The sequence below is a fragment of the Chiloscyllium plagiosum genome, unplaced genomic scaffold (genome assembly GCF_037043375.1).
Source record: "Chiloscyllium plagiosum isolate Xiang-an unplaced genomic scaffold, Cpla_swu_hap1 HiC_scaffold_10, whole genome shotgun sequence".
NCBI lineage: Eukaryota > Metazoa > Chordata > Chondrichthyes > Orectolobiformes > Hemiscylliidae > Chiloscyllium > Chiloscyllium plagiosum.
In genome coordinates, this window is record NW_028270148.1 from 117,829,851 (window position 1) to 117,845,286 (window position 15,436).

Consider the following 15,436-nt stretch of genomic DNA (forward strand, 5'->3'; position numbering starts at 1 on the left):
CTGAAGGTGGTGGAAACGCTGAAGTCCCTGAATATGTTTAAGGCAGAGGTGGACAGGGTCTTGTTAAGCAAAAGGGGAAAAGGATATCAGGGATAGGCGGAAATGTCGATTTGAGGTGACAATTAGATCAGCCACGATTTAACTGAATGACAGAGCAGTTTGTGAGTGTGAATGACCTGTTCTTGCTGCTTGGACATCTTTTTGTACGAAAATCTGGAGATGTCGATATTAGGAGGCAAGACAGTAAGGGATAGGTTACTGCCAGCTGTAATCAAATCTATTCCTGGGAATTTCAATACCTTGTAGCTCCCATCCTCACCCCGCATTGGTCAGCCAACTCCACAATCCCCGTGATGCACTGCCTTCCGACACTGACGGGAAAGTAATAAAAAAGTCTAATTTCCCCAATTGTCTGATGCACGGTTGTCAGCCAAAGAGTTTTGTTCATCCCGTCATTTTTATATCTTGGAAAGTGAAATGTTCAAGGAACACACGACGAAGATAACAGCTTGTATTAATGCTGAGATTTTTCTCCAGGGTTGTACTGAGCAGTGACCTGGAGATTGATCTTTAATTCCAGGACATATGGTAACAAGAGGAGAGTGACTGGCATCAAGAAGGATGTAGAGAATGCCGAGTGGGAAAACACTCAGACTAACCGGAAAAGGTTAATTCAAAGATAACAAGTTAGCTCAAAGAATTAAATCGTTTGTGTAAATTATAACTTTTTGGATCAGGTGTTTGATACATACGGCAAAAAGGGCTTCTAATAATTAATTAGTACAGAAGTAGAAAGTTATAGCCATGAGTGCCCTGAGAGTTTTGAGGATAACTACTGTGTGAAACATGGAATAATGCCACAAAAGAAGAGAATAAAGATGAACAGAGTTATAGAGTCATAGAGATGTACAGCATGGAAACAGACCCTTCGGTCCAACCTGTCCATGCCGACCAGATATCCCAACCCAATATAGTCCCACCTGCCAGCACCTGGTCCATATCCCTCCAAACCCTTCCTATTCATATACCCATCCAAGTGCCTTTTAAATGTTGTAATTGTACCAGCTTCCACCACTTCCTGACAGCCCATTCCACACACATACCACCACCCTCTGCATGAAAAAGTTGCCCCTTAGATCTCTTTTATATCTTTCCCCTCTCACCCTAAACTTGTGCTCTCTAGTTCTAGACTCCCCTACCCCAGGAAATAGACTTTGTCTATTTACCCTATCCATGCCCCTCATGATTTTATAAACCTCTATAAGGTCACACCTCAGCCTCCAACACTCCAGAGAAAACAGCCCCAGCCTATTCAGTCTCTCCCTGTAGTTCAAATCCTCCAACCCTTGCAACACCCTTGTAAATCTTTTCTGAACCCTTTCAAGTTTCACAATATCCTTCCGATAGGAAACTTCAAGTTTAGTTGTAATATTCTGAATGAAGGAATTGGCTGCTGACATCGAGGGCTGCATCTTCAGTCATAAAGGCCTACAGCACAGGAAAAAGTCATTCAATTAGTCGAGTCTGCACCAGTCTAAAACAACTGCCTCACTATCCTATCTCACTTTCCAGCACTTGACCCATAGCCTTACACCTTCAATGTTGTGATCTAACTACAACCCAAACCTATTTTCCCAGGTTGGGATACAGGATGGAAGGTTCCCTTTCGGGTGATGACTGCTCCAGAGGCAGAATCTACCACGCACAAAGAGAAGAATTTTGGCAGTTGTTCAGGGAAAAGTTCAGTAGCACCTGAAGCTGAGCAGTTAAACAGGGCAGAAAGGAATTTCAGCCCTCACTGAGGCCTAATGTGGTTGGCGTTAAACAGTCAATATGAAAGAGAAAGAAAGATTGTCCCTTTCATAGCCTTAGGATGACTGAAGCACTTTATAGTCAATTAAGCACCTTTTTTGATAATTCAGTAATACAGCCACTGTGGGTCCAGCAAGCTCCCAGAAACAACATGATAATGACTGCAGCATGTAACAAGGTTATGCTTCAGTTATACAGGAAGCTGATGAGACTACTTCTGGAATACTACCTGCATTATTTAAGGAAGGAGGTAAATGCGTTGAAAGCAGTTCAGAGAAGGTTTACTGGAGTAATATCTGGAATGAATGGACTGTCTAATAAGGAAATGTGGGACAGGCTAAGCTTGTATCCACTGGAATTCAGAAATGTATGAGACAACTTGATTGAAACATCTGAGGGGTCTTAACAGGGAAGATGTGGAAAGATGTTTCCTCTTACAGGAGAATCTAGAGCTAGGAATCACAGTTAAATAATCAGGATCGCCTGTTTTAAACAGAACTAAGGTGAACATTTCTTTCCTCTCAGAGGGCTGAGTATCTTTGGAATTATCTTTCTACAAAGGTGTTGGAAGCAGATTCAGTGAGTCATATAACTCTTTGGTCCAACTCATTTGCATTGACCAGATATCCCAATCTGACTTGAGCCCATTTGCCAGCATTTGGCCCATATCCCTCTAAACTCTTGCTATTCATATGTCCTTCCAGATGCCTCTTAAGTATTGTATGTGTACCTGCCTCCACCACTTCCTCTGGCAGCTCAGTGTGTGTGAAAAACTTACCTAGCAAGTCCTTTTTAAATCTTTCCCGTCTCACCTTAAACCTATGGCCTCTAGTTTTGGACTCCCCCATCCTAGAAAAAAGACCTTGGCTATTCACCCTGATTTAATAACATCCTTCTTATGGAAGGGCGACCAGAACTGTACAAAGTTCCAATCCACCTTGGCCAGGTCCTGCCTTTTTATACTAAAATTGGCCTTTCCCCAATTCAGAATTTTTATTTTTGGTCCATCTTTGTCCTTTTTCATGATTCTATATCTTGCTGAGTTATGGGTACTATCATCAAACTGCTCCAATCACTTTGTTCCCTAAAATGAATTGAGCATCACTCCTTCCCTTGTACGACTTGCTACACATTGGCTTAAAGCTTCTCTTGGATACATTTTAAGCCTTTCATACTTTGTCCATCCCAGACTTTATTCAGGAGGTTTAAATCCTCTCCTAATATTTTTACACTTGTCTGAGATTTGTCCACACCTTTCCTCCTATGTCTCCCTGACAGTTTGGGGCGTCTAAGGTGCATACCCATCAATGTGATTGTTCCCTTTTTGTGTTAGGTACTACCCACATGGCTCAGTTAAGGAACCTTCTAAGATAATGCAGATTGAGTTTAATCCGGACAAAGATGAGGTGATGCATTTTGGCAGGTCAAGTACAGGTGGAAATTATACAGTGAACGGCAGAATCCTTAGGAGTATTGATATGTAGAGGGATCTGGGTGTGCAGCTGAAGGTGGCATCACAGGTAGATAAGGTCGTAAAAAAAGGCTGATGCATGTTTGCCTTCAATTGGAAGTGGCACTGTATAAGGATATGCATGTTATGCTGCAGCTTTATAGAACTTTAGTTCAGCCATACTTGGAATATTGCATACAGCTCTGGTCACCACACTATCAGAAGGATATGAGGAGAAAGTGAGGACTGCAGATGCTGGAGATCAGAGCTGAAAATGTGTTGCTGGAAAAGCGCAGCAGGTCAGGCAGCATCCAGGGAACAGGAGAATCGACGTTTCGGGCATAAGCCCTGAAGAAGGGCTTATGCCCGAAACGTCATTCTCCTGTTCCCTGGATGCTGCCTGACCTGCTGCGCTTTTCCAGCAACACATTTTCAGCTCAGTATCAGAAGGATATGGAAGCTTTGGAGAGGGTACAAAAAAGGTTTGCCAGGATGTTGCTTGGTATGGAAGATTTTAGCTATGGAGAAAGATTTGTTTTACCGGAATGCAGGAAGTTGAGGAGTGATCTAACAGAAGTTTATAAGATCTTGAATGGCATGGATAGAGTGGAAAGTATGAGGCCTTTTTCCCAGGGTGGAAGGGTCAATTACTAGCGAACACTGGTTCAAGGTGCGATGGAGGATGTTTAAAAGAGATGAGGCAAGTTTTTCCACATAAAGGGCAGTGAGAGCCTGGAATGTGTTGCTGGTGGTGGGGGTGGAAGCAGACACAATAGCAACATTCAAGAAGCACCTGGACAAATACATGAGTAGGAAGGGAACAGAGGGATACGGGTCCTGTAAGTGAAGACAGTTTTAGCCTGGAAGGGCAAAATGTGTCAGCGCTGGCTTGGAGAGCAGAAGGGCCTGTTCCTGTTCTGTAATGTTCTTTGATGCCCCTTCTACTGCATTAATTGACTCTGACATTATTGCGACACTACTTCCTCTTTTATACACAGCAACACCTCCCTCATCTCCCTGGAATACTGAGCTAACACTCCTGCCCACACTCAAACATATCTCTGAAAGCATTAATATCATATCCTTATGTTAGTCAACACTGTTAAATCATCTGCCTTACTCATAACACTCCTTGCATTAAAATAAATGCAATTCAACCTTTCCATACTCCTTTGTACTTTAACCGTATAAAAGCTCTGCCATCCAGACTGACTGGATTTTTTTTCTATGCTTGTTGTGTACCACCACCATATTGTACTTCCTCCTTGCCTCTTACATCATCCCTCTGCCAAAGTAGTTTAAACCACCACTAACCTCAAATGAACCCTAGCCTCTGCTTATTTTTTCCACACAATATTGCTGCCATAGTAAAAACAGCGCTTGGTGTTGGTATACCAATTAATTCAATTACTTACATTAACCTGCAGGATATTTAGTGATAGTGGAAAATATATTGACGTATTTACACTTAGAAATGTATATTTTATTAAAATTAACTTTAAGAACATTAGAGAAGTGGATAGATTGAGAGATTATCACACCCCACAGGGTAAAGACCTGATGACAATTAATTACTCTCATCATACCAAAACTATGATGGTGCAGTAAACAAATTAGTAATAAGAACATAAGAACTAGGAGCAGAAAAGACTTTTCAGCCCCCCCAAGCCTGCTCTGCCATATAGTACAATCATAGCTGATCTCATCCTGGCCTCACCTTCACTTTCCCGTCTGCCACCCATAATTCTTCAACCTATTACTGATTAAAATCCTAAATAAAAAAATAAAATGCAAGAAAATATGAAGTAGAAAACAAAAAGTGCTTCCTTCCTGATACTTCACCTTCTTTATTAATTAGTCTCATTTTTCTGTCTTTAATGCAACCATTAAACCCTCTCTGCATCTGTCCAGATTGAGCAAACAGGATATTCCAAATACTGAAAACAGAACACTGTCTGAGTCATGTTTGAGCACAGCCAATACGTACAGGTTCCTTTTCAAGAGTTGTATTTTACTAGACTTTTCATGTTGCTTTTCTTCCTGGTTTCTTGACATTCCTGTCTATAAGGCTCTGTGCTAGTTTGTCTCCAGCAAGCCACCCAACTGAGGTAAATCTCAGCTTTTTGAATATTTCTAATTTAATTTGGACAAGCTGCTGAACTTGAATATTTGCTTTCATAGGCATCAATATATTCAGCATTTCTGAAAGGAATAGTAAGTAAATACTTGCTCTGAACATGTTGACAACGTTGAAGCAATTTCACTTGTTTTATTGAACATCTTTCAAGAACCATCTTAATTTTTAACATAATAGTTGTAAGATCTTTGTGTAAACTTACTCAAAGTATTTTGATGTGATTACTCCAGCGCATTCAAGTCATGGGGTTATAATACATTGAAAGCAGACACACTTTCCATGTACTCCATCCAATCTCATAAATGTAATACATTTCCTAAAATGCTCGAATACAGAACACGTACAGTGCAGCCTGTTGGAGATTCTCAGTATTAGGTCTTCAAGCTAGTATTGTTTCACTGACATGTGTGTTGAGTTTGATTGCAATGGTTGAAACTCCAGAGCTTATCTTCAAAACTGGGAAGGATTTCAATCTGTCCCCAGCACAGAGAGTGTCACCTGCTGCCACCACTGCATATGTCAGTTTTAGCAGCTGTCATCTGGCTGGGAGACATGATGTAACAGGTCTCCAGTTAGCATCATGTGACTTAAAATTTGGAATTTCCCCCAAGTGTACAAGGAATGGAGGAATAATAAGAGGTTTGCAGACAGGTAAGTAGTTAAAATCGCTCCTAGCCTGCAACAATACTCTTGTTTTCAACTCAATGTTTTACTTATATGCTGATAATGTTTTCTTCAAATACATTCCCTTTCCCCTCTTTAAAATAACTTATGTTCAGTCACTGATCCACAAAAAAAGTCTTTCAATACCGTCACATCATGTCTTTAACCTGTAACCTGAGCTAATCACAGATACAATCAAGTAAGAAATCAGTGAAAAATGGAACAAAGTCATCTTTTCCCTATCCCAAACTCATTATCCTTAAACCTACCACTGACCCATACCTCATCCTATCCCACCACAAGCTAACTGCCTGTCACCTTGTCTATGCCTAGTACACATAGATACTGGTGTGGAAGTGCCACTTGACAAGCTGCCATACCCTCTGGGTTACTGCCAATATCTCCATCACTGCCAACAGGAAATTGGCAGTGGGCCTTGTGGCAGCAGTGGCAATCTCCTCTAGTCAATACATGGAGGAAGAGAGTCTGGTAGTGGCCAAAAATAACCATAGTTCAATACAGCACTCAGTCAGAAGGTTGTGGAATAAATTCCTACTCTAGAAACTTGCATACATCATTCAGACTGATGCTTCAGTGCAGTACTGAGGGAGCGATGGTCTGTCAGAGGTACACTGTTTCATATGAGACATTAAACGGAGTCGTCGCCTGTTCTTGCAAATGTAAAATGTCTTTTGGCATTATTCTGAAGAGGACTAATGGAAGTCACCTCGATGTCTTGAATAATATTTGCTAAATGCATTATATATGAATTAGGAGCAGTGTAGTCAATTCAGTCCCTCAAGCCTGCTCCACTATTCAATAAGATGATGGCTGATCTGACTGTAATGTCAAATCCATATTCCTGCCTTTCACCCACGTAATTAACAAGAATCTACCTACCTTTGCCTTAAAAATGTTCAAGGACTGGGAAATGTTGCTGAACAAAGAGACCTAGAGGCCCAAGTGCATAGTTCCTTGGAAGCAGAGTTGCAGGTATACAGGGGGGTGAAGGTGGTGTTTGGCACACGTACTTCATTGGTCAGAGCACTGAGTATAGGAGTGGGACATCATGTCTTGGCTGTAAAGGACATTGGTGAGGCCACTTTTAGAAAACTGGAATGCCCTGCCAGTAACAGTGGTGGAATGCCCTGCCAGTAACAGTGGTGGACTCTCCCTCTTTATGGGCATTTAAGAGGGCATTGGATAGGTATATGGAGGATAGTGGGTTAGTGTAGTTTAGGTGAGCTTGGATCGGCGCAACATCGAGGGCCCAAGGGCCTGTACTGCGCTGTATTCTTCTATGTTCTATGTTCTATGTTCTAATTCTGGTCACACATCTATAGGAAGGATATTCTTAGACTTGAGAGAGGGTGCAGAAAAGATTTACAAGGACGTTGCTGGACTGGAGGGATTGAGTTAAGGAGAGGCTAGGTAGGCTGGGACTTCTTTGTCCCCTGGAGCATAGGAGGATTAACAAGGAAAGGGAGTACACATTGAATGGCAGAGCTCTAGGAATCACAGAGGATCAATGAGACCTTGGTGTGCATTTCGACAGATCCCTGAAAGCAATAGGACATGTAGATGAGCAATTCATCCCATCGTGGCCATGCCAGTCATCAAGATCAGAGTTACCCGAATCGCATTTTCCAGCAATTGGCCTGCAGCCTTGTATCCAATGGCATTTGAAGTGTTCAATTAAATAATTCTTAAATATTGTGAGGGCTCCTCTCCCTCCAGCCCTTTCAGGTAGAGAGGTCTAGATATCCATCACCTTCTGGATGAAAACATTTTCCTCAAATCCCCTCTAAGAATGAACACAGCTATAGAAATGAACACTATATGTTCGCTTTCCTTTTCATATAATTTTGAAACTAAAATGATTATTTCTTTTTCCTTCCGATTTTTATGTTTCTCATATATCCTGAATGCAGTGATTTAAACAGGGGTTCAGACCCACAAGCTCTTCGTTTTTCTGATACTTGAGACAAATCATTGTTCATATGCTAGTTTTGTTAGTAACCATGAAGGAGTTATTTTGTAAAGGGGATAGGGGAGAAGATCACAGCCAGAATAACCCAGTTCTTATCTGCCATGCACACTTCCACAAAAAAAAGCTAAAAATCACAGAATACCAGGTTATAATCCAACAGGTTTATTTGGAATTTCAAGCTTTTGGAGTGTTGCTCTTTTGTCAGGTAGCGAGTGGAATGGGATCACAACCACCTGATGAAGGAGCAGTGCTTTGAAAGCTAGTACTTCATAAATAAACCTGTTGGACTTTAACCTGGTGTTGCGTGATTTTTAACTTTGTCCACCCCAGTCCAACACTGACATCCCCACATCACAAAAAAAACAACAGAAACCTGATGTAACTGCTAACTTGTTAGCCAAAGAATGCTGAGCCCAATTATATCAACCTCACTGTTACCCAGATTGAGGTCAGTAAATACTGCCCAGATAGGAATCAAACTTAAGATCTTTCTGGCCCATGTGACCCACTGTCAAAACACACAGTTCATTTGTACATATCGATATTGATTAGTGGAACAGAATATTTTTTAAAAGATGAAGTGGTGCACAGAGAGGGATGTGGGAGTTCTATGTGAATCACAGTGAGCGTGTCGGTAATACAGCCAAAGGGTAATTGTACATTGCTCTTTATCATAAAGGGTTAGAGTAAGGAGGTCATGTTGAAATTGTAAAAGGCTTTAGTGAGATGATACCTGGAGAGTAAACTATCAGTCACTCTAGCTGAGGAAATATCTACATATCTTAGAGTGGGTGTCATGAAGATTCACCAGATTGCTTCCTGGGAAAACAGGGTTGTCATGTGTGGAGAGGTTGTGTTCAAGGAACCATATTCTTAAGAATTCAGCAGCAGAATAAGCATTGACCAATGAAATTATTCAAATTCTGAGAGGGTTTACTAGGGTAAATGCTGCCAGGAGGTAAGGATATGTGGGAGGCTGGTCTTTATTCCCTGCCAAATGTTTATTTACAAAGGCATACATTAATATTATGCACGTCCAATCCTAACCTGAGTTACATCCTGTTCCTAGATACATTTTAAAAAACCATGCTCAGACATACCTCAATGGCAGGAACCTAGACCTTCTGGCCCAGAGGAAGGGACATTACCACTATGCCACAACAGCCTCGCCTATATATTGGAGTACAAGTGAGTTCTCAATTAATATCCAATGCACAAAATCATTTAACACTAAAACTCACATACAAACTATCAAGGGAGGGAGAGCAGTGTTTGTAGCAGTGTCCCTATCTGTGAGCTAGGAGACTTAGGGTAAAGTCCCACTTGCTCCAGAGGTGTGTAATAATATGCCCGTACAAGCTGATTAATAATATCTATACACACTAACAACAGGGATCAAAGGGAGCTCTCTTTAGCACCCTCTGTGCCAAAGCCCAGGCTCAAATCCAAGCTGCTATAGGGCTTTGCTATAACATGTCCAAACATGTTGATCACTAAAACAAATAAAAAATCTAGAATCTAGAGAAGTCTGGAAAATCATAACCAATGCATCCACTATCTTGCAGTGACCTCTTTTAAAATTCTAGAATGTGAGCTACCAAGTCCAGGGAAACTGACAGTTTTTAGTTCCATCGATTTCTCTAGTATTTTCTTGACAATACTGTAAGCCCACGTGGATGGAGATCAATTAACCAAACTAACTTATTTAAGTCACTGGAAATTAAGTTGTGATTGAAAAAATCAAAAAAATAACAGTATGACTATTATAACCACTCAGATTGTAACAGTACTTCAGAGGAATTAGCAGACAAAAACACCTTCATAATGAGGGAAGGGAATGAAGTAATGTACAGGCAAACATGTAAATTGCCAGCCACTGGGAATGCTTGAAGCTTCGACACTTGGTATACCTGTGCTACACTAAAATCACAGAATCCCTACAGTGTGGAAATAGGCCATTTGACCCATTGAGTCCACACCAACTCTCCAAAGAGCATCCCATTCAGACCTATCCCCTAACCCTATCCCTGTAACTCTGCATATCCCATGGCTAATCCACCTAACCTGCACATCTTTGGACTGTGGAAGGAAACCAGAGCACCCGCAGGAAAGCCACGCAAACACAAGGAGAATGTGCAAACTCCACATAGACAGTTGCCCGAGGCTGGAATTGTACCCGGGTCCCTGGCGCTGTGAGTGCTAACCACTGAGCCACTGTCTCACCCATAACTAAGCTGCACATAATCAAAGGTCTGTGGTTATTATGCTCTAATTTACATGTCATCATAATCATCATCATCAGTGGTCCCTCGCACACAAGGTTGACTCTTTTCCACTCTCAGGGTGAATCTGTATATGGCTGTATAATCCGATGTGATTTCTGCAGGCTCTGTTAATACTTGGGGCAGGTGGGGGTCATGGAAAGGGGTGGGTGGGGTGTTGTTGTAGCAGTGCGCACATTTCACTATTTTCGCCTGGCTTTCACCTTTTCACGACATGGTCTCAATGCCTTCCCGGATGGTCCTCCTCCACTTTGGATGCTCTCAGGCCAGTGATCCCCAGGTGTCAGGGGAATGCTGTACCTCCCCAGTGGGGCCTTGTGGGTATCCCTGAAGTGTTTCCTCTGTCCACCTGGGGATTGCCTGCCATTTTGGAATTGGAAGGAGAGCACCTGCTTGAGAGTCTCGTATTGGCCATGTGGACGATGTGCCCAGCACATCGCAGCCAATCAAGGATGGTCAGTGCCTTGATGCTGGGGATGTTGGCTTAGTCGAGGATGCTGGTATTACTGCTTCTTTCTTCCCAGTGGATTTGCAGGATCTTGCACAGGCAGCATTGATAAAGTGTGGAGCTGGTAAAACATAGCAGGTCAGACAGCATCAGAGGAGAAGACAAGTTGACATTTCGGGTCAGGACCCTTCATTGATCCAGTGCCTTGAGATGTTAGTTGTACAACTATTCTAGCAAACATGACACTGAAGAGCTTTAGTTTAACCAGGCCAATTCACTTGTATTCCAACTACTCTGTAAAATCTACCCATATACTGAATCACAGCTTTCGATGCAGAAAATTTCCATTATTTGATTAAGTTCAGGGACGTTTTTAAGTTTAAACATAGCTTTTGAGCATTTTACTAGTTAAATGAAAAATAAAACAGGGCTGACTCATGTAGAGCATGGACAAAACACTTAGTAATGTTCTACAACATACCTTGAATAATACAATAATAAAAATTCCAACTTTCAATGTGAACAGATTTAGGATGCAACACACTTTTTGTAAGAAATTCACATCATGATCTTATTACTTTACAATGGCCTCTCCTTTGAAAGCCTGTTACAATCATAGACAAATGAATAAATTTACCTGCTAGAAATTGGATATCTAATAGTGGGGACAGCTTTAAGCTTGATTGCAATGATCCCTAATTATAGGAAAACCAGCCAACATTCACCACCCAAACTCTCAGAGGGCAGATGCAGGCTAGTTACCAAAGTTGCCACCAGAAACATGCCACTAGACAAGTCAACGCCTTCAGTACTCAAGGGTAGAATGGTTAAAAGACAGAGTACCCAAAGAACATGAAAAGAGTGTAATTACAACTGAATGCTCAGCATAAACTTCACCTGTTGTGTGACAGGTATGAGCTCACAGGCAAGAAAAGACCAGCTGATCCATCAAGCCTGGCCCACACAATGATGGCTAGGCCATCGTGAATAAACATATCTCTATCTCCATCATTCCTTCCTTGCCACCCACCCCTGCAGACAGTAACCATACCTTAATGCTTTAATTTGAAAAGAGTAATATGCATAAACTTTGTATTTTGCTACTTAGGCAACTGGATAGGAATAGCTGGTGTAATCCATGCAATTTGTTGTTCTATAATGTGAATTGAAGGCTCACCATTATATGACAATGGACTATGAAAAAACTTAACATTTATCAAAAATTACTTCCTTTTGGCATACTTCCCAGGAATTTAAAAACATCAATTAAAATTTAAAAAGAGAAAGCTTAACATAAATAAGCAGATACAAACTTGATAAAAATTCCAAAATAAAATTCCCTCAAAGTAAAATGGAAATGAATTTACACATATGTATCCAAATGATAATTTTTAAGTTGATTTTTAATTGACGAAAAAAAAACATTGTTGACAATATCATAGAATCAAAGTAAATGGTTGACTTTACTATTTTATACTAACTAAAAGTACAAAAAACTGGATGCTGTATTTTAGAATTTGTTGTTTCAACGAATTAGGCTGTAAATTTCTGAAAATTAACATTTTGTTGTGAATGATGCACTGGGGATTGCAATCTGGTCTTATCTTCAGTCCCAGTCAACTAGCGTTCCAGAAAGTGTGTGCAGCATCATCAGAGCGTCCATTTGATAGGATTCTACTGCTGGACCTAATCAATCTCTGGAATACTGTGGCTGCACCGTGCAACAAAGCTAAAATAGATTTACAAATGGGGTTTTAGGGGGATAAGCTCCTTCACAGGATTACATATTGATTTTAAATATAAAAAAGCTTATCATATAAACCGTAACTACAAAAATAGTGAACCTATGCATAAATCCTTTTAGAAGAGCTTGCACTTCAAACTACAAACTGAGAATGAATAAAGCAGTGCAAAATCCAGAGTAAGATCCATTTCGTGAGTTAACAATAAAAAACAGAATGTTTTAGAGACTATCCTTAGGCCATGTATAAACAAAATGTGAGCAGTACTCAAGACCAATGATAGGTATTTACTGATGTCCAAAACTGCAAAAACATACATTTGATATTGCTGTAATATAATTATGTAGATAATATTACATTTTCAACAGAGACAGTTTTCAAATATCCTCCATATACCATGTTCATTTTTTGTGTTAAAATGTTGTCAGTAGATTGCTTTATATCAGAATACCACATTTAATTTTGATTTCAATCCAGACATAAAACATCATGATCTGATACTAGACGCACAATTAAATGAATGCTGCCAGCAAAAATTAGTTGACATTTAAAAAATCTACAAGCTTTCATATAGGGACTTTATACAAATACTTTAGTTTATAACGTGGATTCCCTTAATTTACATGGAGCATTTTAATTAGAATTCCTGAGCCTTTATTTGCCTTCAATAACCACATTATGGTCTGTACTGCCTCTAAGACAAAGTGGGAGAAACCAACATTTAAATGTTGGAAGATATTTGTAATAATCTGACTGACAGTAGATGGAGCAGGTCAGATCTGGATAGTCTTTTAACGACTATTTTATGCTATATACAAAGGACAGGAAAATATTTCTGGGTGAGTTTAAGTTTATTTTTTAAACAAACGTATGAATTTAACTTGATTATAAAATGAGAAACACTGAAAATAAAGCTTGACTGAGTAAATCTCTTAGAAACAGGTACAATCTTTCATATATTGTGTGAAATCTATCCAGCTCCAGTTTAAGCGATTTATATAATTACAAAAAGGGCACGAACTTGAATTCAACAATATATTGCACTCTCTTTCAGAACTAATATGATACAAATGGAAATTTCAGTCAAAAGCCTTCACAGTAGGATGAGACCATACTCCAAATTAAGTGCATCCTATGCGGTAATGCCAATTGCAATTGAATCCATTGCAATGAAAGTGATTGGGTATCACATTTAACCTTATTCTATCTACACGTCCCAATATTTGATAGGCCTATTGATCTCATCACAGTGTGCAAGCTGAATGGCAATGTATATTTCAGCATTGGCTGTTCAAATTTCCAACACAGTTTCTTGTTTGCTACAGCACATATAGAATACTGACCATTCAGAGATTATAAAGCATCCACATAACTTTTGAAAAGTGGTCAAGGAGAAACATTCCACACATAACCAACACGATGGTCCGTGATCCCCACCAACAAGTGCTTACATCTTACTGACATCAATAGGACAAAAACAGTTTGATAAAACTGCCTTCCCATGCTATCAATGAGTTCTGCACATTTAGCTGAAAGCTGAACTGTCTACTCTACTCTGTCATCAACAGACTAAAAAATCAGCATACCTGTCTGGAAAACACTGATTTGAATGGGACCACTGACTGCACAAGTCTTTTTTACCATAATGTCATCAGTGGTCACAGCACTATTGGCAGAACTGGAAAACCCTTGGGACTGAAACTGGGAAGACTGATCATTTCATTTTTTTTACAATGAATGCTATTTATATCGTTCTATGTAAACATTAACCAAGATGATATAGTCATGATTCTCAAAGCAGCAGAACACCAAAATTTATTTTAAAGTTCAGAAAAGAAAGGAACAATTTATTTAGCTTCTATTTGTTAAATACATTGTTTAAAAATGAGTACAATTCTTTTGGATAAAATAAAAAAGTTTAGCAAAATCAGTAATTCAGATTAATAATTTCCTAAACACATGCTAAGGAATATAATTGTCATTTTGATTATGCAGCTTGAGGCAGGACGATTTGAATTGTTATCCCTTAGGAGATAATAAATTGTGTGCCAATGCATGCACCATCAGTTTTTCTAGGCTAAATCCAGTCAGAGATTTGGATCATGTTGTTTATAGCTCCCTGATGTTAATCTCCAAATTTCAGTCCAGTAATACAAGAAATGATGTGGGAGTTTTTACTCTTATCTACGATTACAGAGAATAACTCCTGATTGTTTATTCTGGATGCTTTGAGCTGAATCCGCTGTAAATTCACCACAAATGCAAATTTGTAGCAATAGTAGAGCTTTACTTGTACATTTTTGTTCCCCTACAAATGACATCACGGGGGAAAAGATGCACTGGACAAATCAAAAGTAATTCATTCTCATTTCTCCACCATTGTATAATTTTATACCATTTCTCCAACACTATTCTTTGAACAGATTAACAATTGGCACAACCGGTGATTTGTTACTTGCAATAAACACTTTAACAAGTTGGACAATGACCAATTGATTATGCATGCAATTCATTTGGGGGGGCGGGGGAGGGACTAACTTGCACGAGTTTCTGATCATATTGTTCTGAGAAAATGCACATTGTGTGATATATATCTTTCCACACCCCGAAAAATTGTTCCTTTTGGGTTTATAAAGAAATTGTTTTCATGAATATACTCTTGGTAACAGCACATTAGCTAGCAATATGGACAGTGAAATACTGGAATGAACCAATTCCAGTCCAAATATATGCCAGTGGCAGAACCTGGGAAATAAATTAGAATTGATTTATAATGGCTCAGACATCTTATCAGGTGAAGAATGACATAATTGTACTCAGTCAAAGCCTAACAAGGTCAATACAGAGCGGTAGAATTAATTGGCATTGATTGCAATTGTTTTATTTTGCAGGCAAAGTCGCAATCAATACCA

The 15,436-nt window shown here is 39.7% G+C and overlaps 1 protein-coding gene across 5 annotated transcripts in view; it reads right to left on the reverse strand.

Annotated features, from left to right (window-relative positions):
* Positions 1-15,436, reverse strand: part of ehbp1 (EH domain binding protein 1) — a 390,401-nt gene that overhangs the window by 5,771 nt on the left and 369,194 nt on the right. The gene's annotated exons all lie outside the window — the stretch shown is intronic.